This window comes from Hippopotamus amphibius, chromosome 2 (assembly GCF_030028045.1).
Source record: "Hippopotamus amphibius kiboko isolate mHipAmp2 chromosome 2, mHipAmp2.hap2, whole genome shotgun sequence".
Lineage (NCBI taxonomy): Eukaryota > Metazoa > Chordata > Mammalia > Artiodactyla > Hippopotamidae > Hippopotamus > Hippopotamus amphibius.
The window spans coordinates 130633666-130660139 of NC_080187.1; the positions used below are offsets into that span (position 1 = coordinate 130633666).

Here is a 26474-nt window from a genome sequence, read left to right on the forward strand (position 1 = left end):
CTTTATACAGTCCTTATACTCAAGCTTAATTGGAGAAACCAAGTCTATGGGCAAGAAATAAAGTCTATTAGGAATAAACCTAGGAATAAAGCCTATAGATTAAATATGTTGGTGATAATGGTTATTATAATCATAGCTAAAATTCACAGAGTGCTTACTATATGCCACGTACTCTCCTAAGTGCCTTTATGGATGTTAACTAATTTAATGTCTTCCTAACCCTATAAGGTATTGCTGTTACCTTCCCCATTCTGCAGTTGGGAAACCTGAGGAATTGAGAGGTTAAGTGACTTGTCTGGAGTCACACAGTCAGTTAGAGTCAGGTTACATAATGAGCAGAGTGGCACTGGGGTTTAGCAACAGACACTTTCTGGAGGAGGTGAGCTGAGATGTGGCCTGCCCCGCCACTGAGGCACAGGCCGCCTGCTGGCCGTCACTGGGCGGGGGGGGAACGAGGCTGTGGCGAGCGAGCCCACGTAACGATGTGCGAGCTGGCTGGCATGCGACGCCGCAGCCTTCCCAGAGTATGTGCCAGCTGGATTCTAAAGATCCTTTGCTTCAGATACTCAGTGTGTGACAGACTCACGTCTTCAAAGGAGGACCCTCCCCCTCTCCTAACAAGCTTGAAGCAGAGCTGGCCATCTTCTTGACGTGCAAATACCGACTTTCCATTTTGAAAAAGCCCATTGAATTACCTGTTGTGGTGAAAAGAAGAGAGGATGGCCAATAGCTGGATTACTGACTGTACTCTCTCAACACTGAGTATCCGCTCCGCCAAGAACTGTGGTGACTCCTGAGGACTCAGCAGAGAACAAGGCAGATGGAAGTCCCAGTCCTGTGGAGCTGCCATTCTAATGCGGAGACAGACAGTAAACAAACAGTAGGAGTTAGAAGGCAAGCAGTGGCGGGGAAGCAGAGCAGGGGAGGAGACGGAGCTCTGGGGAAGGGGGGACACTTGAGTGCAGGAGAACCATTAGTTCTGATGATTCTCTCTTCAGTTTCCTCACCTTCTCACAAAGTAGCCTCTCAAATCATCTGCCAGGGGCCCTTGCAGCACTGGGCCAGGGAAAGTGTGGAACCTGGCGTGTGGGGTAAGGGAGACCCAGTTCCGTTCCAATAGTCTGTAATCTACTGTGGGGATTTAAGGGAATCGTGGAGACGGGGCGGGGGGGAGGGAGGGTGCTATTTTATGTCAATATTCAATCAGTGTAGGTATTTGTGAAGACATTTGCTTGTTTCATTATATCCCATAGGAGTTTTCCCACATACCTATTTAAAGAATACACAGTTTGGTAGCATTTTGAGTTAACATTTCTATCTGTGAGCAAACCTTTGCATTTGAAAAAATCTGTGTGAAAATGATGAGATGAAACATTACAAAAAAACAGTTTGTTGATAGTAAAAGCTCAGAAAATTGGACTGGTTAGGTTAAGATCTACATGGCCAAAACTGTAACCATATGTTTCTTGGAAGGGATTCTCTCCCTTGAGGAGAAAAGCAGATCAATTATATTAAACTTATATTTTCTTCTCTAGAAAATTAGGTTAAGGTTCAGGTTCAAACATAACATGCAGCTTAGAATATCAGAAGCTGCCCCACTTCCCTTTCCTCCACATTCACACCACATGCAGCTGTGTACCCTCTGCTCCTTCTTCGCAAAGCTGTGGCACTATGGCCAGTTGTCCACTTCCCGCTGGGACCCGCAGTCCATTTCCCCGTGTCCTGTTTCCTCTGTTTTACTCTTCTGAGATTCCAAGTAGCCACCAGAATCCTGGTTGGATTTGCCTGGGTCCACACTGCTCTTATCCTCCTCTCCCCCTTTTACTCTGTGAAATATCCTTTACATTCTTTCCTACTTCAGTATCCTTCAGTGACAAGATTGGTCTGTGTAAAAACTCATCAGTTTTGTAATGTACCCTCTATTGCTACCCTCGAAACTCCTCAACTCTCATCAGGCCTAATTGCCTGCATTTAATTGTCAGAGGCAATATTCACTTTTTAAAATTCAGTGAATCATTAAGATTTTAATAAATGATCCAATTTCTATTAATGGGGTTCAAATATATAAGACTGATTTAATGTCTTAACTCCTAAAGGCTTCTCGTAAAATGAAACAGTTACGTATTGCCTAGAAGTGACACCCACAGATCATGCTTCTGTCATACTTCCTTCAGGTTCTCTGTTTTCTGTTAGCCATGAACTGATACATTTATCATGAGGCAAACTGGGGTGCGGGGGACGGTGGGGAGAGGAGCATTACCTTAGGAGTCCTGGAAAGAACCATGTTTGTATGTATTTATCTTCCTTGGAGGAACTCGCAGACACATGAGGCTTACATGTCGATGCACAGCTCCCCCAGGTCACAACCATCAGACCTCCAGGATTCCTCACTTCCATCCCTCTAGCTGTTGTCCCTGTTGCATCAGTTTTTCATCTGTCTCTAAAGAAGGAACTACACCTTGACCTTGACTCAAGAGATACAGCAGATGTGAGATTCTTTTAATGATAGAGAAGGTATTGAGCTATGTATAAATACTTCATATTTGATTTGAAATGCTTCATCAGTAGATGACATGTATATATAGTTATACAATTGAGAAAACAGTGTGGTTCTACAATACTCGTTTGGCTTGTTTAATTCTGTGAAAGGGCATCCAGAGTAGAGTTCAGGAGTATCCTCTCCTCCAGATATCTGCAGAATGAAATTGAGTGTTGGATGCCCACAGTTTGGGGTGTTAACTGCTGACAAGTACTGAACAGCTCTGCACTGTGCTAAACTCCAGGGATATAAGGATGTGTAAGACATGTCCCAGAAAGCTTCCCAGTGTCGTGGGGAAGCAGATACAAAGCCAGCTAAGTTGTAATAGTGGAGGGAGTGTTGTAATACAGGTATAAACACAGAACAGGGAGGGCTGGGAGCTGCAGCACCTGGCAGGGGAGTCAGCCTTTCGTCACGCAGAGAGGGCAGAGAGCAGCCAATGGAAGGGCATGGAAGCTGCCTGTTTGTTTTGCCTGGAAAACGGTGGGAAGGGGCAAGAGGAGATTCTGGAGGGAGTGGCTGTCTCCTGTGCTGAGGAGACCTATGGGAAAAGGTGACTGGCAGAGCTTTATCAGCAGGGGAGAGACACATAATAAAGAAAAAAATTTAATTGAGAAGGTAATGTTACAGAGTCCAAGTTCATCCTGCTCACTGCACAACAGGCCAATAAACCGAGAGATGAGTTGCTGGGGCAAGGGGTAGCAACTTTATGCAGAAAGCCAACAGACCGAGAACATGGTGGACTAGTGTCCCAAAGCACCGTCTTCTCTGAGTTGGAGTTCAGGGTTCTTTTATAACTAAAAGGGGAGGGGTTGTGTTTGGTTGCTGCAGATTCTTGGTGCCAGAATCTTCTATTCTTGCAGAGGTCTGGTCACAATGTTCCTATAAACCTCCAACAAGACAAACATTATTCTCTGTTCTGCAACTTTTTATCTCTATATGAATGGAAAAGTGTTAAATCTTTAAAGGTCAAAGCCTTGAGAATAGGCTATCCTGTATATTTCAGGCTATAGGCAACATTCTTGTAGCAAAAGCGATAGAATACAAAGTTTAAAGAAAAAGAAACAGATCCAACATGAAGTCATATTTGTTCTTCCCTATTACAATAAGTTGGGTGGCAGTTGGAAGATGATAGACTAGAAATGGACAGCGTGGGGGTAATTCTGCACAGTCTCCTGGCAAGATTTGATGAGGGGTCTGAACTACAGTCTGCACATTTAGTGCCCACTCTGCTGGACGTTCCCTACCTGCCGGATAAGCTTTAAAATTTATGAACCCCTTAACAGAAAAAAAGAAAGTCTGGGGAGAGAAAACCAGACTAGGAGAATTGAGTGAGCAAGTGTTGAGCGAAAGGGCCTTGACCAGTCTTCCTTCTTTGAACTAAATTCATTAGGGAAATTTGAGAAACTATGGCATTTCAAAGAACTTGAAACTGGCGTTTCCCCTTCTGTGCCACTAGTGTACTTTTAATTTGCTGTCAGCTATTAAGTTGACAGAAGAAGAAAGCTGCTTTTCAGCAGTTGAAGTCAGCCAATGAGAAGAGCTTCAAATCAGGCTTTCAGAGGAGGCGGCACTGCCCGGACCTCCTGGCAGGCAAGGTTTGGCGTATAAGAGGGACAGGAATCAACTTGTTGAAGCTTTCTTACTTGTCAAAACACCTTTAAATAATCCACGCCTGTAGTTGTTTCATCTTCAGGCCAGAGAAACTGAAAATGGCCCCAAAAGGTGCAACATCTCAAATAAATACTATAAAATGAGGGACACTTGCCTTTAAAATCGAAGCACCTAAAGCAGACAACGTTTATATTGTGTTACTAATAGGTTTGCTTTCCTTGTTTGTGATGATTGTTCTTTGAGACACGAATAAAAACAAAGCGAATCACATCCAACTATTCTAAAGAGAAAACACAACCTGATTTTTTTTTTTTTTGTTCATTTTGTGGTTCAAAAGGGGGACTTTTTTTTTTCAGTTGCTAGGAAACAGGTGGAAAAATTGCATTTCTGAGGCTGATGTTCCTTAGTTAATGAGTTTTGTGGTGTGGTGGTGGTGGGGGTGGTAGTGATTTAGTTAGCAAAAAGCCCTGCCTGTGTTCCAGGTTTCCGGCAGGTACTACGGCTGTCAGACCAGCTCAGAGGATAGTGCAGGGCTGTCGGCAGTGTTTCAGGTCTCTGTCCGCTGCATAAACCCCTCCCTTTTAATACAGACATCGACACCGTCCTGTTCAGTAGTGGACTAATGACCGTGCTCACTGAAATGCAAGGGCAATGAAACAAGCAACTGATGCGTTTGTGACTCAGTGTCCCACTGAATTCCAGTTCTCTCCTCGCCAGGTGGTGAAACAGGAAACCACCTCGCATTGGGAAGAGCCTGAAGGTGCCATCCAGTAGCTGTGCCTCACGTCACTGATCGCCCTCAGTCAGAAATCTTGACTTGCAACTTTAGAGGGTGGGTCTCTGAAAGAATTTCAGCGCTCACACGGAGGGAGCTGAGCTGTGTTGCTCTCTGATGAGAAGGAAGCTCGCTGGAGCACCGGGAGTCTGGCTTTAACTCTCTTTGCCAGTGAGGGACATCTTTGTAGACTGAAGTTTCAGAAAGGTAGGCACCATCTTGTGCACACTGCTACTATTTGAGAACCTTCAAAGCCAAGTTGGCCTTGACTGTGTGTGTGTGAGAGAGAGAGAGAGTGAGTGAGAGAGAGAGAGAGTGAGTGAGAGAGAGAGAGATGATCAAAATGTTTGCCTTGGGCCTGAGTGTGGAAGAGATACAGAAAAGAGAGGTTTGAAGCCATTTGCTTGATGAGTCTTACTTCCGAAGTCTTTAGTAGTGGAGACTAAATGTTGAATTCAAACGTCAACTTCTAACTTGTATTGCTTGCTCTTTGGCGAGTTTTAACAGATTCGTGGAAGGGATGGGAAGACTTGTTCAGAGAGTGAAGTCACACGAGGCTGAATGCTCCATCAGCATAGCTTGATTTATTTCAAGCTGAGATGACAAGGGTGACAATGGGTCTGCAGGCAGCATAGCAAAGGCTGTTCCAGGCCATTTCAGAATGTCTTAAATTTTGAACAAGGCAGAATTTGCTCATCTCGCAGTGACGAGCTTTTCTAAGCTGGTTCTGTCTTGAGGGAGGTAGTCTCAAGGTCATGTCCAGAAGACTTTAGCTGATTAATTCTAAAACTGCCAGCTTTGTGCAGAAAAACAAAACAAAAACAAAACTTTATTTTTTTTCTAACCCATGTTTAGTGGGGATGTTCTTTTAAGCAATTTTATTTCCTGAAAAGCCTTAAACAGAGCAAAGGAAAGAAACCTTTGGGGCTCACCACATGATGAGTATTAATTTATTCATTAGTCTGTAATGTCCAGGGCCTTCTCTACCATGCGTGAGGGCTCAGACTGTAAGTGACACCTTTCATTCCTCTCCCCTATGAGCCTTTTTAAAAAAAAAAGGAGGGGGGTGTTTCCACTTAAAATTTCATCAATAGAATTGCTGGACAGAGGGACAAATTCTTGAAGGGGAAAATAGGCATATGTTCATACAGATAATAAGTGTATAATCTTCCCATTAAAATATTTCTGTCTTTTATAAAAACAATCAAACTGGGACTTCCCTGGTGGTCCAGTGGATAAGAGTCCACACTCCAAGTGGAAGATGTCTGGGTTCCATCCCTGGTCAGGGAACTAGATCATTCAACACGCACTCTGCAACTAAGAAGTCTGCATGCCACAACTAAGAGCACACATGCTGCAACTAAAAAAAAAAAGATCCCGCGTGCCACAGCTAAACCTGCCTCGATAAAGATCCCACGTGCCGCAGCTGAGACCCAGCACAGCCTAAATAAATAAATAAATACATTAAAAAAATAAATAAAAGCAATCAAATTAATTTACATAAGTTTGAAGATAATTCTGGGTTAGCAATAATCTGCACTTATTGAGTCCTTGCTGTATATGTATGCATTTCCCATTTAATTCAGAGAGACAAGACTCATCTTATGCACTCTTCAGATAAGGAAATTTAGGCTCAGTGAGTTTTTAGCAGTATAGTAGGGAAGTGAAAAAGCCAGAACTCTGTTGCCTTTCTGCACACAGAGATATATGTATGATTGGAGCCTTCTATATTCCTATCCTATTCCAACAGCCCTTTACAGAGTCCTTGTCACCTGGAGGAGTTTCTGAATCCATAATAATATGCAAATATATTAGTTTGGTATCTTACAGCAAAAGACCAAGAGTCAGTCTATAATTTGCTCTACTCTTAGGGTCAAGGCATGATGAAGTGGACTGAACATGGTCTAGAAAGGCAGACAGACCTAGATTTGAAACCCTGCTTCCTGGTTACTAATTATGTGACCTAGTCAAGTCAGTGAAATTCTTCAAACCTCAGTTTCCTTATTTATCAGCTAATTATTGTAATAATAATTATGTCCATCACATGGCATTGTTTATTATAAGGAATAGAGAGACAAGTTATGCAAAGTGCCATCTGCATTACTGAAAAATGGTAGGCTTCTGGTAAATAGTAGTTGTTTCTCTAGTTATTTGTTGATGCTTTGGCATGCTAGATCCTGTTCTGGGCATGGGGGTATCAGCAGTGAACAATGGAGGCAAGACCTTGCCCTCATGCAGCTGACTGGTGCTTGTTTATTATATCATTGTGTGACTTTCTTTGAAAATCACATTGTGATTATTGAGATCCTTTATGGTGGATATGATCTGTCTTTGACATAGCCTCCAAAGCAGGGTACTGAAAGTCCTATGCCAAGACTCCCCTAAAGCATAGTAAAGTCAGGTAAAAACCAAGAACATCAGATATTTGTTTCATGAAAGTCAGTTTATTGTGTGAATCATTTCAGAGCTGGATGTCAGGAAAGATGTGTTTTTATACATACATTCTCACACAAACACACACACACACGCACACACACTCACACACACACAGAGTTCATGTGAGTTTTCCTGGGCCCCCAAAGCCACAGCAGAAACATTGCTGGCAGGATGCATGTGAGAGGAGTGTCTGACTCCAAGAACTCTTGGAACAGAGTGTAGTGTGGCAACCATTCATTTGCTTTGGGCCCCAGGCCATCTACTCAAGAGCCTTGGGCTTTCCAAGGCCTCCACAGTGTGAATTTAGGGATGCAGCACAAAGCTTGAACGGGAGATAATACACCTTTGTAAAGACAGATTCGGGATAAGAGTGATTGACTTATTTACTGGCTAAAAGTCTGGAGTTAAGTAGACCAGTTGGCATCTTGTCCCTAACTTTGAATCCCAGTGAAATGCAGATCATAGCAGCGAGATAGGAGAGAAACACAGGGAAGCTCCCTCTGGGATCAAATGCAACTGTATTCTTCCTTTTCCTGGAAGCACCTGCACACCCAATATCACTGACCTTATTGGTCTTATACACCCTGAGTTTGTTTTTATTTAGTTGGTAGACCCAGAATGATTGAAGAAATCTTTGTGTCAGCTCAGACAGACCAGACAATTAGCACGATGAAAGAAGATTTTCTAAAGTGGCAGGACTTACTTTCCTGAGGCTAGTGCAGCAACCAATCTCATCATTTTATATGTCATACTCTCTGTATATATTGCTTTAAGAATGTGTCTTGTAGCAAGGATTTTAAATGATAAAAACATAAACTAAGTTAAAAGCCTAATTAAAATAAATAAAGGCTTAGGTGTAAAAACCTCAAACAGCAGGTGAATGGAGAGATTAGGAACCTTTGACCTTGGGACTTCCCTGGTGGTCCAGTGGGTAAGACTCTGTGCTCCCAATGCAGAGGTCCCGGGTTTGATCCCTGGTCGGGGAACTAGAGCCCACATGCCACAACAAAGAGTCCACGTGCCACAGTGAAGATCCTGTGTGCTGCAACTAAGACCCAGCACTGCCAAAATAAATAAATAAATATTAAAAAAAAAAAAAGAATCTTTGACCTTATACAACACTGTAACAGCTTAAATTCTCCCCAGGGATTTCTGTGGATAGGGGATAGATGTTTGATTGTAAGTGGACTTCAGCAATTATTGTGTTTTTGAGACAGCTAAATTATTTCCAAATTTCATTATTATCAGACTTTAAAGTCTGAGGAAGCCCATCAACAAATAGAAGAGAGCTGTGAGAGAGAGGGTTTGACCTTGAAACATATTTCCCCTTTCCCAAGTAGGAGGACTTAAAATTTCTCAGGCAGTGAGTGTTTACATGCTGCTCCAATATAAAGTTAAAGGGTTTTGGTTCATTTTAAAAACCATTTCCTCTTTGTTTTTTTGCCCACTTGGTCACTGGAAGGTCTGTGGAGGGCATCTGTGCAGCATCCTGAGGAGTGTGAACTGAGCAGACCAGAGGCCTGATGCGTAGCTGGCATTCGGGCTTACAGAGCTCCAATCCAATGGAAAGTTTCCTTTTTTTCTTTTTCCCCCTGAATTATATCTTCAGGAAGTACCAGGAAACTAAGATGTTTAACCAAAATTTCCAAATCCCTCTGCTCAGGATTGGTACACACAGACACACACCACACACACATCCATGTGCATGTGAACAATATAAAAACAAAATTAAAAGATACATACCTTTTGTGTGTGTGCAGCAAAGGTATAGTTCTTCTCCTGTCACAGGTTGTGCTGCCTCTGTCCATCCTGTAGCTCTGCCTTCTGAAACATGTGACCTGTGGTCAGTGGGCCTGGAAAGGGAGAAATGGAAGCAGTTTTCTAGCTTTTTTTTGAAAAGTGAGATATAATTGACATATTAGTTTCAGGTGTTGTTACGTAGTAATTCAAAATTTGTATATATTGTGACATAATTACCAAATACAATTCTTGTTAATGGGGAAACTGTACAATTCACAGCTAATGCATATATTTAGGTTATTTGAAGAGATAAAATATTACATTAAGGGTCTTGAAATCCTCTATATTTCCATGTTCTAAAGTGAAGTAAGTAGGGAGGAGAAAGCATATGCCATAGTCCATTTGTTCTTTATAGAGTACTTGTGTTCAAGAACCAGCTCTGTTTCTTTAATTTTGATTCATTTGCCAGATGTACTTTAGCAGATAGTCAATAAATACTTGTTGGTTAGATTGATCCTGACACAGATTGAACAATAATTATTTCAAGATTCAAGCAAAAATTATGAGAGCATTTTCTTCAATAATGAAGATTACTTGACATCATTTAATAACTAAATTGGCTTCAATTTCTTCCCCTCAAATTTTGTTTTCTTGCTTGACATCTGACTAAAACTTTAAAAACATGAAATATGCTGATGCTGAACAAATTTCAGACTGCACATATGAGCAATTTTCGTTTGTGATGCTCCCATCACAGGCTCACTGTCCCTCCCGACCTTGGGTCAGCATTACAGGGTTTGTAATGAGCTCCTCCTGTTCCATTAGCTGTAAGCGGCTCTCCCTGGCTTGTTTCCAGTGGAGATCTACTTTGTGGAATTCTGGTCGACAGCCAATAACAGAAGAGAAGACTTCAGAGCATTACTAGATGATGACTGTAAAATGATATTCAAGTTGGATTTTCCTAAGTAATTGTTTCACAGATTACACTATTGCAGTGGTTTTCAGATCTCTTTTTGATGATCACTGATGGTAAATACTTTTAGATCTCCACTTAGAATGCACACAGACATTACCTGGAATAAAAGTTTCACGAAACAGTACTTGATATGTATTGACGTTTTCTCTTCTATTCCATTCTACTCTATAAAATTTCTGGTCATGACCTACTAATTAATTTTGTAGCTGGTAGTGGTTCTCAATACTGGCCGAAAGTAAGAATCAGCTGGGAACTTTAAAAAAAATACTGAAGCCAAAGGCACCATAAACCAATGAAAAGGACTAGAGATTCCAGAAATAAACCTCTACCTTACGTATTGGACACAATACATTTACTCCAATACACATTGGACCCTTGATTTATGACCATATTGATACTATAAGGAAAGAATGACCATATGGATATCCCTATGAGTAAAAAATTAATCTTGTTTGTAACCCCAAAATGTATAGAGGTCTAAATGTTAATACGGATGTGACAGGTAAAACAATATAACTTCTGGATCTGTACTGTTCAGTGCAGTAGGAGTTGAATATCATATGATTCTTTTTTTTTAAGATTTATTTTATTGTCAGTTTATTTATTTATTTAATTTTATTTTTGGCTGCGTTGGGTCTTCATTGCTACACACAGGTTTTCTCTAGTTGTGGCGAGCAGGGCGCTACTCTTCGTTGCAGTTTGCCGGTTTCTCATTGCGGTGGCTTCTTTCGTTGCGGAGCACAGGCTCTAAGTGCGTGGGCTTCAGTAATTGTGGCTCACGGGCTCTAGAGCACAGGCTTAGTAGTTGTGGCGCACGGGCTTAGTTGCTCCAAGGCACATGGGACCTTCCCAGACCAGGGCTTGAACCCGTGTTCCCTGCATTGGCAGGCGGATTCTTAACCACAGTGTCACTAGGGAAGCCCCTCATATGATTCCTTTGTTCACTTTCAGAGCATCTTTTCATCTTTTTCTTTTTGGTCGACCTTAAAACATTTACAATTAAATTTCGCTAACATGAACGACACAGGGGAACTCTGAATCCCCTCTTACAGCACGTGGAGCCAACGGCCTGCCCTGCGAGTCAGCCCAACCCCAGTTCCACCACTCTCCTCTAGGTTCCTACGTGGTCCTGCTTTACAGAATCAGACTAGTCATTCATGGTAGCACTATTGCCAACTGTATGTTTTGGCAGAAAAACTTTTGAGGAAATACACAATAAGTCTTAGTTTAGAGAAGAAGAAATTTTAAAAAGAAGGCTTAGGAACCCATAGACCCCAAATCAAGATGGATAGAGGAGTAGCCAGCAGGTCACACTGGCGCATGTTGGCCCTCCCCTGACCAGGGAAAGGGCATTGGCGCTGTGCCCGATGCGGCACTGACGTGCAACCTCAGTACATGTCAGCATGACGTTCTCTCCTCTTCACAGCAGCTGATGGCAGATGTCAGAGAGAGCAGTGAAAATCATGTAAATATATATTAGACAGAAATCTAAGAATGCCCTTCGAAAAAACTGTATATTTGAAAAGTCTGGAAACCTAGGGGAATTTTTATTTTTAAATAATATGTTACATTTTCATATAATATACCCAGAATGTTTTTTCTTCCAGATCCTTTTGTAGGCAAAAGACCCCTACATTTTTAAAAAATATTTATTTATCATTTATTTATTTGGGTGTGCCAGGTCTTAGTTGCGGCACGCCGGATCTTTGTTGCCGCATGCAGGATCTTCACTGTAGCATGTGGGATCCTTGTTTTAGTTGCGGCATGTGGGATCTTTTGGTTGCAGCATGTAGGGTCTATTTCCCTGACCAGGGATTGAACCCAGGCCCCCTGCATTGGGAGAGCGGAGTCTTAACCACTGGACAACCAGGGAAGTCCCAAAAGATCCCTACCTTTAAAGCCATGGATTTAATCATTAATCCCCCCCAAAAGTATAATTAGTAGATGAAATATTTTCTCTATGTTCCAGACTTTGCAGATACCCTGTATGTCTCTCTCTGTCTCTGTCTCTGTCTGTCTCTCTGTCTCTGTCTTTCCCCCTATCTACTGAAAATCTGAGTGTTATGCTTTTTTTTTGTTGTTCTTTAAGGGGCTTCTTGCATTAGATAGAGCTAGACAGGAGTGACCAGTGTTTTTCAGTTTTGAGATCTTATGAGTTATTTTCTCTTGGTGAGTGAATCGCAAACACTAGTGGCCATGGACAGAAGGAGAGGCTGCTCTGGCTGAGGAAGGGAGGTGACCCATCCCTGTTTGCTCAAAGGAGGAAACAGTGACCATCCCAGGAATTGCCCAATTTCCTAATCTCATGCCAGCACTTCTTGCCAGGGGAAGTCTCCCCTCTTATTGTTCTTTTTTTTTTTTTTTTTTTTTTTAAATGATTTCTGAGTCAAAGAAGAAAACTATTGGGAACATGTAATTGAGATTATTTTTCTGTACTCCTTCACTGCTCCCTGCCCCCTGCTGTAGGTTCTCACACCCCACCCTCATCTGAAGATTATGAGAATCTTTGTCATCTTGTTCTTTTCCAAGGGATGCTTCCCTCTGTTGCAGCAGCGGGAAATATTTCATAAGCATATATTTTAAATATTACAATTGGTGGCCTGTTTCCTCAGTGCCATAATAACACCAAGTCCTTCCCTAAAAGTAACTCACCTCCTATTTATCGTGAGACAGATGTTCCAGATTCCTTCCTGATCGTGTGTGGCTCTGCACCCTCCTGTAGGTTTCACACTCTTTCATAAAAGATTCATTTGGTGACACTGCCCCCGACAGGTATTGTCATGTAAGAAATCCTGCTGACACTGAGGAAATGAATTACCCTGTCAAGCAAATGAATCATCCCTCACAAAAGCTGCTCCCCCACCAACACATGGTCGGGTATTGTAGGAAATCAATGAATGATGGTTGGCTGTTGTGCCACCTGGAAGTCCATAGTTCCATTGATGAAGAAATGTAAATGGTGACCACAGTATCAACATCTGCAACTTTCTGGGCACTTAAAATACACTGAGCATCACGCAAAGCAATTTAGACACACAAGCTCATTTAATCCTGACCTAGACTTTACAAACATAAAATTTGTTATACCTCTTTTACAGATGAGGTCATATAGCTAGAAAGGGATGAGGATGGGCATTCAGATTCCCAAACATCTATTCTTTTTTTTTTTTAAGCTCTTTATTGGAATATAATTGCTTTACATTCTTGTACCAGCTTTTGAGGTACACCAAAGTGAATCAGCTGTATTTATCCATATATCCCCATATCTCCTCCCTCCCATGACTCCCTCCTGCTCTCCCTGTCCTGGCCCTCTAAGGCATCACCCATCATCCAGTTGACTTCCCTTTGTTATACAGCAACTTCCCACTAGCTATCTATTTTACAGTTGGTAGTGTATATATGTCTATGCTACTCTCTCACTTCGTCCCAGATTCCCCTTCGCCCCCCGTCCCCCCAACCCTGTGTCCTCCAGTCCATTCTCTGCATCTGCATCCTTATTCTTGCCCTGTCACTGGGTTCATCAGTACCATTTTTTTTTTAAGATGCTGTACATATGAGTTAGCATACAGTATTTGTTTTTCTCTTTCTGGCTTACTTCACTCTGTATGACAGACTCTAGGTCTATCCACCTCATTACATATAGCACCATTTCATTCCTTTGTATGGCTGAGTAATATTCCATTGTATATATGTGCCATATCTTCTTTATCCATTCATCTGTTGATGGGCATTTAGGTTGCTTCCATGTCCTGGCTATTGTAAATAGTGCTGCAGTGAACACTATGGTACATGTTTCTTTTTGTTTTATGGTTTTCTCTGGGTATATGCCCAGTAGTGGGATTACTGGATCATATGGTAGTTCTATTTGTAGTTTTTTAAGGAACCTCCAAACTGTTTTCCATAGTGGCTATACCAACTTATGTTCCCACCAGCAGTGTGGGAGAGTTCCCTTTTCTCCACACCCTCTCCAACATTTATTGTTTCTAGATATTTTGATGATGCCCATTCTGACAGGTGTGAGGTGATACCTCATTGTGGCTTTGACTTGCATTTCTCTGATGATTAGTGATGTTGAGCATCTTTTCATGTGTTTGTTGGCCATCTGTATGTCTTCTTTGGAGAAATGTCTATTTAGGTCTTCTGCCCATTTGTGGATTGGGTTATTTGCTTTTTTGGTATTAAGCTGCATGAGCTGCTTGTATATTTTGGAGATGAATCCTTTGTCCGTTGCTTCATTGGCAAGTATTTTCTCCCATCCTGAGGGTTGCCTTCTTGTCTTGTTTATGGTTTCTTTTGCTGTGCAAAAGCTTTTAAGTTTCATGAGGTCCCATTTGTTTATTCTTGATTTTATTTCCATGATTCTAGGAGGTGGGTCAACAAGGACCTTGCTTTCATGTATGTCATAGAGTGTTCTGCCGATGTTGTCCTCTAAGAGTGTTATAGTGTCTGGCCTTACATTTAGCTCTTTAATCCATTTGGAGTTTATTTTTGTGTCTGGTGTTAGGAAGTGTTCTAATTTCATTCTTTTACATGTAGCTGTCCAATTTTCCCAGCACCATTTATTGAAGAGGCTGTCTTTTTTCCATTGTATATTCATGCCTCCTTTGTCAAAGATAAGGTGCCCATATGTGCTTGGGTTTGCCTCTGGGTTCTCTATTCTGTTCCATTGATCTACGTTTCTGTTTTTGTGCCAGTACCATACTGTGTTGATCACTGTGGCCTCATAGTATAGTTTGAAGTCAGGAAGCCTAATTCCACCAACTCCATCTTTCCTTCTCAAGATTGCTTTGGCTATTTGGGGTCTTTTGCGTTTCCATACAAATTGTAAGATTTCTTGTTCTAGTTCTGTGAAAAATGCCGTTGGTAATTTGATAGGCATTGCATTGAATCTGTAAATTGCTTTGGGTAGTACAGTCATTTTCACAATGTTGATTCTTCCAATCCAAAAACATGGTTTGTTTCTCCATCTGTTTGTATCGTCTTTGATTTCTTTCATCAGTGTCTTATAGTTTTCTGCATACAGGTTTTTTGCCTCCTTAGGCAGGTTTATTCCTAGGTATTTTATTCTTTTTGTTGCAATGGTAAATGGGACAGTTTCCTTAATTTCTCTTTCTGCTTTTTCATTGTTAGTATATAGGAATACAAGAGATTTCTGTGCATTAATTTTGTATCCTGCTACTTTACTAAATTCATCAATTAGTGCTAGCAGTTTTCTGGTAGAATCTTTAGGGTTTTCTATATATAATATCATGTCATCTGCAAAGAGTGACAATTTTACTTCTTTTCCAATTTGGATTCCTTTTATTTCATTTTCTTCTCTGATTGCTGTGGCTAAAACTTCCAAAACTATGTTGAATAATAATGGTGAGAATGGGCACTCTTGTCTTGTTCCTTTTCTTAGAGGGAATTCTTTCAGTTTTTCACCATTTAGAATGATGTTGGCTTTTGGTTTCTCATATATGGCTTTTATTATGTTGAGGTAATTTCCTTCTGTGCCCATTTTCTGGAGAGTTTTTATCATAAATGGATGTTGAATTTTGTGAAAAGCTTTTTCTGCATCTATTGAGATGATCATATGGTTTTTATCCTTCAATTTGTTGATATGATGTATCACATTGATTGATTTGCGTGTATTGAAGAATTCTTGCATCCCAGGGATAAACCCCACTTGATCACAGTGTATGATCTTTTTAATGTGCTCCAAACATCTATTCTTGACAAGCCAATAGGCCTTGGGTTCCTACACTTCCTGTCCTGATATTCTATTCCAGTGTCTTGTGGGTGAAGGTCTGGGCATCCCCCCAGGCAAGTCTGATCATTGGGAAGGTGGGAACTAGGTGTCACTACTCAATACAGCCTCTGCAGGACTTGTTTCTGAGCTTTCTGTTAACACACTCTGTGCGCATTATGGGGGCTTCATTTACTGAAAGAAGAATATGAAACCAGTTATCTTTTCCCAGTAGTGAGAAGTGTGGACATTGTGGTGGGAAGGCAGCTGTGAAGGAGCAGAGGTGTCCCATTCCTCTCTCTTGGAGAATCTTTTTTAACTTAGCATTTAATTTTATTATTTAAACCAGCATGACGTGGGATTCTTGCCCCTACCCAATAAGGTCAGGATAATAAGATAATATCATTACATAACATTGATTCTGTACTTTACTGTGTTCAGGTATTTTTTACATGCCTAATCACTCTTAATCCACAACAGGTCTTTGCAGTAGGTAACATTAACACCACTTAATTCAGACGAAGATTCAGAGAGATTGAGTTGTCCAAGGCCACTTAGCTATTAACAGGTCTGGCCCTTGAACCCAGGCTGTCTGACTTCTGAGCCAAAGTTCTTTCTTTTTCAGCTGTTTGAAAGACAGTGAGCTACTTGAGGTGGTGTGTGTAGCCCTGCATTCTTTTTTTTACATTCTTCAGTTGCAGGTTTGTGATTTGTGTGGCGGTCTTCCTGACCCAAGACTAAGTGAGGCGGGAGCTTGTACAGCACCTGCCGCGATGCACGGGAGAGCTCTGCACCCAGCCAGTCCTCCAGGGCCTCCAGTGGGAGCACTTGAGGCAGACCAAGGCCTTGCCTCCGGTTCCTCTGTGAGTCACTAGCAGCAGCAAGGTTCTTAATTCCCTTGCTTTTGCCTATATCACTCACTTGTGCCTGAGACTAATAACAGGGTAATTTGTGAAGCAAGATGTGTGACTCACCAGGCAAGGGAGGAGAGCTTGCAAGGAAGGACTTGGTGGAGAAGAACCATATATTTAACGGCAACTGGAAAGGAAATGCTGACATGATGCTAATTGGTTTAGAATTTATCTGTAGTGCAATACCATTGCCTGGTTACCCAGCTATTAATTTATATTTTAGACTTCTAAAGTTAACTAAAAAGGAGAGGGGACACAGGGGAAAGAGGGGAAGGGAATTCTACCTTTGAAGGTAGAGTTATCAAATCTATGTAACTTTCTCATAGATTTCTTCTCAATCTTCTTGGACCCCTTTTCTTTGAACCCCAGGATCTGCATTCTTCTAAAACTTATCTGTTGTGTAACTTTGCTTCACATCCTTCTGATTTCAGCCATACCTGTTTTTCTGCGAGCTCCTATCCATATTAGCAGCCTAAATAAACTTCCTCAGTCACTTACCTCTCTCTTTCCCGAGCTGGCCTTTGGCAGTCTTTATCAATTAATGACCAGGGCAGAGGTGAACCAGAGACCCGATAAAGGTGAAGAGGCATACAGGAGAATTACTTTTTGGTGAATACTGCTTCCTTAAATGGCTTTTTCTGCATTATTTTTTATTATCTCCAGAATCTAAAGTCAGCTTATAGACAGATCTGAAGAGCCTGTCTTCCTGTTGACCAAGTAACCACATTTTAAATTTTCAGTTACCTGTTTGTGTGTGTAAAAAGTCTGTGATAAGTTTTGCGTAGGTAACAAACTTCCCTTACTTCAAATCAACTATTAGTTTTGTATATGAAACATTGACTTAAAAATTAGCCTCTTAAAATGTATTAATATGAAATAAATCACCTTAATAACACCTTTTAGTCATGGGAAGCTGCGTGCTGGGAAAACAAAAATTTAAAAATCTGAAACACCCAGAATTTTACTGTTTTAGCATATCAATTATTTTTTCATGTTTCCTTCTAATTTTTGTCTTTATACACATGCTCGCACACATACATGTGTGTGTGTAAGATAGTATATCATATGAGGCCATATACCATCATATGATCATAGTATAGATATAATTTTGAATTTTCTTTTTTTAAACATGTCATTTTTCATGTTTATAAATTTCATAATTTTTGGCACTGATTATTACATAGAGTTAACATTTCAAAATGTACTTAAACATTCCAGATTTTTAAAATCCATTATTTATTAACAGTGAAGGGTTATTTATTAACTATAGTTTAAAAACTTTTTTTTGCCCAGTTTACACATATTTCTAAGTAGGCTTGAACATTTTAGTGACTCCTAAAATTTATTATCTGATTCCAAAAAGGTGGTATTATTTACGTTGCCACCAGTAACATAGGACTATACATTTATATGTAAATAATATATATGATACATTTATAGCATAGTTAGCACTGAGTATTATTTTTAAATAATGTCTTCTAATTTAATAGGCATCAATTATAGAATTTTAGGACCTGAAAGTTCATTTAGTTTCTCTCTTTAGAAGGGCAACATGGTATTTGATACCTTGACTCCAATTTACCATTAAACAGGCATGTAATACAATGATTTACAAATATTTACTCACTTTGTCATTTTCACACCCTCATCAGGGTGGTACAATTATTATTTCCATTTTGTAGATGGGGAAACTGATGTTGAGTTAGTTGTCCAAGGGCATGTAGCTAGTTAAGTGTCAGAACCCAGGCAGTCTGGCTGCAAAGTCCATGTGCTTTACCAGTGTGTTACACTGGCTCCCTTGATATCTATTGAGCACTTACTGTTTATACATTTTCCGTATGCCAACTTATGGGTGCTGTTGTAAACAAAACAATTATAGTCCCTGTACTTGAGGATCTTGAAGTCTGGGGAAGGACCCAGACTTTAATCAAATCAACACATATATAATTACAAATTTGATACATGTTATGAAGAAAAAGAATGGAGTGATGGTAGCATCTAACAGGAATATTTCTTTTAGCTGCAGGAGTGACGGGAGGGCAGGGGTCATGAAAAGTCTTGATGAAGATCTTAGAGACACTTCACTTGAGACTCGAAGGATAAGGAGGAGAGAGTAGGGTGAAGATGGGTGAAAAGAGCATTCTAGGCAGAAGGAATAGTCTGTGCATATGCCCCGAGGTGCGAAAGGACTTTGCCTTTTGCTCTAAGGGTCATAAAGCTGACCGGCTTGCTTGTGGGATCACACAGTGAGGGGAGGGGGCGCAAGTGAGCCTGGAAAAGCAGACAGGGGTCCAGGGGTCCAGGGCTGTGCTCCCAGCTCCTCACTCACAGCAGAGTGTGCACGGGCGGAGGACCGTGGGGCTGCCTCCAGACACAGCTGGGGTTGCTCCGGATAATAGGCACGGGCAGAGCCACCCCCAAGTGGGGTCTCTTCCACACACAACAGCAAATGGTGACCCCGCCTGTGCTTTTCTGGGAATTGAACTTCACTGGCTCATAATTTGAGTTAGGAAAGAGCTATTTCAGTTAGGAACCTAGATCAAGGCATATTGTGAAGTTCTATTACAGAGCCAAGAGAAACATGGCCTAAAGAGAACACCACCAGGGAAGAGCCTTGGCTTGAAAGAGAGTGTGACCCTGTACAGATGCCAAGTGCCTTGTTGGCATTTTAGGAGTTTATTAGTTTTGCTGGAAAAATTTTCCATAATGTTTACTCACAAGGAAAAATTCTTGTCCTAGTAGAAAGTGATAGCTAGCTTGTGGGGACATTAACCTATGCTTTGGAATCAGTGGAAACAAAAAGGCAGAAGCACATCTTCCTGAAAGCTCAAGTCAACTTTTAATCTATAAGCAAACTCTACCTACAGCATTAGAAGGGGAAACTGAGAAGGCTGTTTCTTCTAATTTCAGTTTCAGAGGCCTTTTTCATTTGCTCGATATAACTTTAGCTTTTGTTAATTAGTATTAGAGTAGGCACATAAAGTTTGTTGGACCTTTCCATCAAGTCATTGGGGATTAGAGGATTGGCCAGTAGGACGAACTCTGAATATAGGAACCACAGCAATAGGAAGCAGTCACGATCTCTGGGACTGAGATAGAGTAAAGGAGGAAGAGGCCTCCAGGGCGGATGTGCAGACCCTAATGGGGGGAGTCACAGAGGGGTCGCTATGGAACCAGCAGAACCGGCTGGCTTTGGAACCAGCCCTCAGGAACGTGAGGGAAATCTGCTTTGCAGAGTGCTGTTCACTGGGAAGTGTGGAGACACTAGGGACACTGGGCCACGAAACTCCCCAGGAAGATGCTGCTGGTGGAGTCTGCTGGCTGTGGAGGCTTCACCAGGAGCACAGCAGAGCCAAAAGCAGAACTCCTTCCTCCTGCAGTGTCTCTCCACCACTCCCTTCTTAGAAAGCCCCTGGGCCAGCTGGCAAAGGGAATTAAGTAAAGGGTCTGAGGGGACCAGACTCATTTCACAGAGCAGGCAAACAGGGTCACAATTCAGTAACTTACACGAGATAGACGTTTACTTCTCTTGCACGTAACGGTCCAGACGTGGGTGGACCGGGGCTAATGTGCTGATTGGCTTCAAAGATTGCTCCACTTCTGTCATCCCCATTTCCAGCTCTCAGGAAGGAAGGCAGAGAGAAACCAGGACCTGCAGCTTGGTCTTTAGGGAGATTATCCAAATCAGTTCCACTCCTGTGTCGTTGACGCAGACATAGCCACGCACAGCCACATCTAGCCGTGCTAGAGGGAGGTTGGGAAATGTGGTCTCTTGTGGCAGGGCAGCCAAGTGCCCAGGTTGAACTTGGAGGTGGGGGTGGGGGTCTGTAACTAAAAGGCAGAGTGAAAGGATTCTTAGAATATCCCAATGCCCCTCAATGGCATATTTGGGGCGATACCATGTTTTTGCTACAGAGCTTCTGAATTTTTCTTTTCAGTCTCTAAGTCTGTTCTGAATTTCTTTTTTTCCTTTCTCTTCAGTTTTCTAAAGCTATAAGCCCAGGCATTTATTAGCTTTTTATGCACTAACTTAGTCATAATAAGAATCCTTCAGAGTTGAGTTGCTCTGTCATTTGCATTGTCTTAGCTGTTTGAAATGGCACAACTTAAACTGCTTTCAGAATTGGAATTTATGGTTGGTTCAGTCCTTACACTGTTCACAGGAAGCAAGTAGCTGCTCATGTTTTCCTCTGTGTTTTATCTTAAAGGCATAAACCAGATCTTTTGACTGAGTTAGTAGAGTTAGTTCCAAAGAAAACACAAATGCACTAAAGCTAGATAAACATGTTACCCTGAACTTCTGCACCAAATTTTAAAAATTGTCTTGCAACTAATAAAAATGAAGTTGTACATAGTTATCAATAAATTAGATGTCATTTTTGGCCAGTGTCCCTTCTTGATTGTTGAAAACTCCTTTCCAGCCTTAGTAAATCCTCCATCAGTTCATTCAGCCAACACTTAGATAGTGTCTACTGTGTGGCAAACTTTGGGGATACAGTAGTGTATAAGTCAGGCAAGGTCCTTGCTCTTCCAGAGCTGATTTTCTCTTCACCAGAGAACCCTGCTCCTACTGTTATCCAGCTGGTCACCCAGTCACAAAAACTCTCACCAAATCTCACATCCTCCGACCATAATAACACTCAGAGATTGTGACTATCGATCCAAGAGTATATCTCTCTTGCTGCATTGCTCAGGAACATGCCTTTACTTGAGTTTAACTTGTTCTCCTAACTTCCCGTGTCTCATCACCATCCTGTATCTGAGAGATATTTTCTGTTCTGTAGAGATACTTTCTTGTCAATCCTCTCTTTCCAAGAGACATGTTCTGTAGAGTTACCTTCTAAACGGACGTAGTGCTTACAGCAGAGATTGGGTGGATAGCTGCCAGAAGCTGTCCAAAGACCCAGCCTGACTTGGAGTTCTCACCTCAGCAATGGTTCGAGTACCACGTTTGTTCAGTACTTTACAAACATGTTGCTGCAAATAGTGATAAACTTGTAACGCATGTGATTTTATGTCTCCAAGGCCTAAGGTCAGGAGGTTTTAGGGCGCGTCTGAGAAGATGGTTCAGCAGCTTCCCCCACGCTGCTGGCTCCGTATCTATGAGGTCGGAAAATAATGACCCAAAAAACCTATACTTGTTAGATTGTCTTCCTGCAAACCCCTGGCAGCTGCAGTCGAAAGTAGGGTTTAAAATGTCCACAGTATCAGTGGGAAGACACAGCTGGGCTATGATGCAGCCTCCGTTTCTGAACTTCTGCAGAGTAAAAAGAAATAACTGCAGGTACTTTTCTTGCAAATATTTCCTATTTTTAAAAATAGCTTCACATTTTCTTATGTAAATAAAAATTGTAGTTCCTTCAGATTTTTTTTTATGTAAGTAGGAATTTCAGTACTTAGCGAATGTACAAAGAATGGGGAAAATGGAGTTTGAGTAGCTGATGTGAAAAAAAAAGGACTGAGAATGGCCAAGGAGTAAATGAATACATTTGCTTCCGAGAGAACACTAAGCAGAGACTGAAGGGTCGTCAATACAGTTGGCACTTTTCAGCTGCCAGAAGGGCCTAGAGTTCAGCCAAATGAATAAAGATGAGAGATGGGCTTTGAGTTTGATGTGGAGTCAGTGAGCTTCTCAGAGTGTTCAAAAGTGACCTTGTCACAGGGTTCCTGAATGACAAAGACTCATCGTTGCAAATGCTCAGGATTTTTTTTAGAGCAGCAACTTGTGGGGTTTTAAAAACACAGGTATCTCTCCATCTCAATATTTTCTAATTCTCTTTCTATGTGAGGATTGTTTAAATATGGCAATACTTAGTTAACACAGCATACAGGTACTGTTCCACAAAACAAGTGTAGGTCATGTTTTGTCATCCACCAAGCATTTTTTCAAGGCTGGGTCAGGGAGGCCAGCAGCCTCTGTTACACTGAACAAGCAAAAAGCCCTTACGTAGTGACTGAGTGCCACTGTCAGATTTGAAACATAGGCAGAACAGGAGCAAAAATGGGAGAGAAAGAAAGGAAAGGGGACCAACAAGTGTCCACTCTGGACAAGATGAGATCCGAGGCTAAACAGAGGGAGAAACTGACAGATGCTGCAGGCTGCAGCCCCTCCTCAGTTGTTCAAGGGAGTTCCTGCTTCTCCACTTAAACTTTAGAAGGAAATCCTAAGAAAAGTCACTTCTGCTAAATTGAAAGTTCACACAGCTGAACTGGAGCTGTCAGTTTCTCCTGAAGGAGGGTGGGGAAAAAGCTAGGTGTATCCGTCGGTGCTCTTGATTATAAGCAACGGAATCTTCCTCTTTCTTACTACCTTAAACAAAAGGCTTCACTGAAAGTGACTCACAGCACCAAAAGAAGAGGGGTGGACCAGACCTGAGCCACAGTAGAAACCAAGAGACCAAGGCGATCAGGAAGGCCAGGAAGCCGAGACAGGACAACCGTCTTCTCAGCAGCAGAATGCCATCTGCTGCTGCTGCTGCTGCTGCTGCTTGTACCTGTCTGCTTCAGAGTAAAGCATCCGTTTGGCCAAGCCCAGGCCATCCCAGGCCACCTGCCAGCAGATGGAGAATTGTCCACCCTGGCTTTCACAGTGGGAGAGGCATGGCACCAACCCCACACACGGTAGTGATTTCCTCCGCTCCTGTGAGGGCTGGATGCTGAGCTGCCTCTAGAGCGGCACGTCCTGTACATGAGAGTCAGGGAACGATGACTGTAGAGGATGCCAGAGGTCCTGGATCAGGCTTGTGGCCTTACGAGAGCTACAGAGAGGCTAGAAGAATGTGACCTGCTTCTTGCTAGTAGACTGAAATGGCAGAAAAAAGGAGAGGGCCAGTCCTGGTTCTCTCCCTGCTTAGCCCCAGATCGCGTCCTGAGAGCAAATATGGTAGAGAGGCTGGCTGGAGGGTTAGCCTGGGTGAGTAAAGTCCACTGCCCAGGGCTAGAATGTTGGCCTGCTGAACACTGTAGACCAAAGGCTGTCATCTGGGAGAACCACTTCTCCTTCAGAGCAGTTAGTCAGTTTTTACATTTTAAAGCATAAATTTTTTTTTTTCTCCCAGAAAGCCATTAACTCTAAAATCATGCTGAAGTCTGAGTCTGGATATAGTCTTTCTTCATTATTTATTTTTCTGGGTTTATGGACACAATCTTTGGTTTTGTTTTGTTTTGTTTTGTTTCGCTTGTTCATTTGTTTTGGCTGCACTGCACAGCTTGCGCGATCTTAGTTCCCTGACCAGGGATCAAACCCGCGTCCTCAGCAGTGAAAGCTCAGAGCACTAACCACTGGACCACCAGGGAATTCCCCATGGACAAAGTTTTGACTCAGGTGAATTTGGGAAGTAAAAGTCCCTTAAATTAGGTGACTTTCAGGCTGAGCCATGGACTAAAAGATGTAAAGGTTAAAGGGGGATGAAGCTGAGGAAAATTTTAGCTTTTTTTTTTACATATAACTCACATAGCATACAATTCACCCATTTAAAGTGTGCAATTTAATGTTTTTTAGTATATTCACAGTTGTGAAACCAACACCACATTCAGTTTATGAACATTTTCATCTCAGAAGAAAGCCCCTTGTATTCCTTAGGGAACTGCTAACCTGCTGTCTTGTCTCCATGTATTTACCTATTGTGGACATTTCCCATGACTGGAATCATACCATATGTGCCCTTTGTGCCTGGCTTCTTTTACTCAGCATGTTTTCAAGAGCCATCCATGTTGCAGCACGACTCCTCTCAGTTCTCTTGAGTGTATACCTAGGAGTAGAGTTGCTGAGTCATGTGGTTACTCTGTGTTGAACATTCCAAGGAACTGCAGACTGTTTTCCACAGGAGCTGTACCATTTTATTTTCCCTCAAGCAGGGAGGGTTCCAGTTTCTCCGCATCCTGCCAGCACTGTTATCTTTTGGATTATTGCCATCTTAGTGGGTATAATGAAGGGTACCTCTGGGTTTGCTTCTTATTTGCATTTCCCTGGTGGCCATTTGTATATCTTCCCTGGGGAAATGTCTACTCAGATCTTTTGCCCATTTTATTATTTTTTTTTTTTATTTTTTTTTTATTTTTTTATTTTTTTTGGGGGGTACACCAGGTTCAATCAACTGTTTTTATACACATATCCCCATATTCCCTCCCTTCCTTGACGCCCCCACCTCGATTCCCCCCCACCCTCCCTGCCCCAGTCCTCTAAGGCATCTTCCATCCTCGAGTTGGACTCCCTTTGTTATACAACAACTTCCCACTGACTATTTTACAGTTGGTAGTATATATATGTCTGTACTACTCTCCCGCTTCTTCTCAGTTTCCCCTTCACCCCCCACCCCCTCCCATACCTCGAGTTCTCCAGTCCATTCTCTGTATCTGCTTCCCTGTTCTTGTCACTGAGTTCATCAGTACCATTTTTAGATTCCGTATATGTGAGTTAGCATACAATATTTGTCCTTCTCTTTCTGACTTACTTCACTCTGTATGACAGATTGTAGTTCTATCCACCTCATTACATATAGCTCCATCTCATCCCTTTTTATAGCTGAGTAATATTCCATTTTATATATATGCCACATCTTCTGTATCCATTCATTTGTTGATGGGCATTTAGGTTGCTTCCATGTCCTGGCTATTGTAAAGAGTGCTGCAATAAACATGATGGTACAAGTTTCTTTTGGGATTATGGTTTTCTTTGGGTATATGCCCAGGAGTGGGATTACTGGATCATATGGTAGTTCTATTTGTAGTTTTTTAAGGAACCTCCAAATTGTTTTCCATAGTGGCTGTACCAACTTACAGTCCCACCAACAGTGCAGGAGAGTTCCCTTTTCTCCACACCCTCTCCAACATTTGTTGTTTCCAGACTTTGTGATGATGGCCATTCTGATTGGTGTGAGGTGATACCTCATTGTGGCTTTGACTTGCATTTCTCTGATGATGAGTGATGTTGAGCATCTTTTCATGTGTTTGTTGGCCATCTGTATGTCTTCTTTGGAGAAATGTCTATTTAGGTCTTCTGCCCATTTGTGGATTGGGTTATTTGCTTTTTTGGTATGAAGCTGCATGAGCTGCTTGTATATTTTGGAGGTTAATCCTTTGTCCGTTGTTTCATAGGCAATTATTTTTTCCCATTCTGAGGGTTGCCTTTTAGTCTTGTTTATGGTTTCTTTTGCCGTGCAAAAGCTTTTAAGTTTCATGAGGTCCCATTCGTTTATTCTTGATTTTATTTCCATGATTCTAGGAGGTGGGTCAAAAAGGATGTTGCTTTGATGTATGTCAAAGAGTGTTCTGCCTATGTTTTCCTCTAGGAGTTTGATAGTGTCTGGCCTTACATGTAGGTCTTTAATCCATTTGGAGTTTATTTTTGTGTATGGTGTTAGGAAGTGTTCTAATTTCATTCTTTTACATGTTGCTGTCCAATTTTCCCAGCACCACTTATTGAAGAGGCTGTCTTTTTTCCATTGTATACTCGTGCCTCCTTTGTCAAAGATAAGGTGCCCATATGTGTTTGGGCTTACTTCTGAGTTCTCTATTCTGTTCCATTGATCTTCCTTTCTATTTTTGTGCCAGTACCATACTGTCTTGATCACTATGGCCTTGTAGTATAGTTTGAAGTCAGGAAGCCTGATTCCACCAACTCCATTTTTCCTTCTCAAGATTGCTTTGGCTATTCGGGGTCTTTTGCGTTTCCATACAAATCGTAAGATTTCTTGCTCTAGTTCTGTGAAAAATGCCATTGGTAATCTGATCGGGATTGCATTAAATCTGTAAAT

At 41.7% G+C, this 26474-nt stretch overlaps 1 protein-coding gene across 3 annotated transcripts in view; it reads left to right on the forward strand.

Moving 5' to 3' along the window:
• Positions 1-5021: 5021 nt before the first annotated feature.
• Positions 5022-26474, forward strand: part of CERS3 (ceramide synthase 3) — a 107176-nt gene continuing 85723 nt past the window's right edge. For 2 of the 3 annotated variants that reach the window (XR_009051423.1, XM_057722992.1), the window contains exons 1-2: positions 5022-5135; positions 16504-16671. The gene's annotated coding sequence lies outside the window, so the exon portion shown is untranslated. The remainder of the gene's footprint in view (positions 5136-16503; positions 16672-26474) is intronic. The other variant, XM_057722993.1, reaches the window with a different exon arrangement.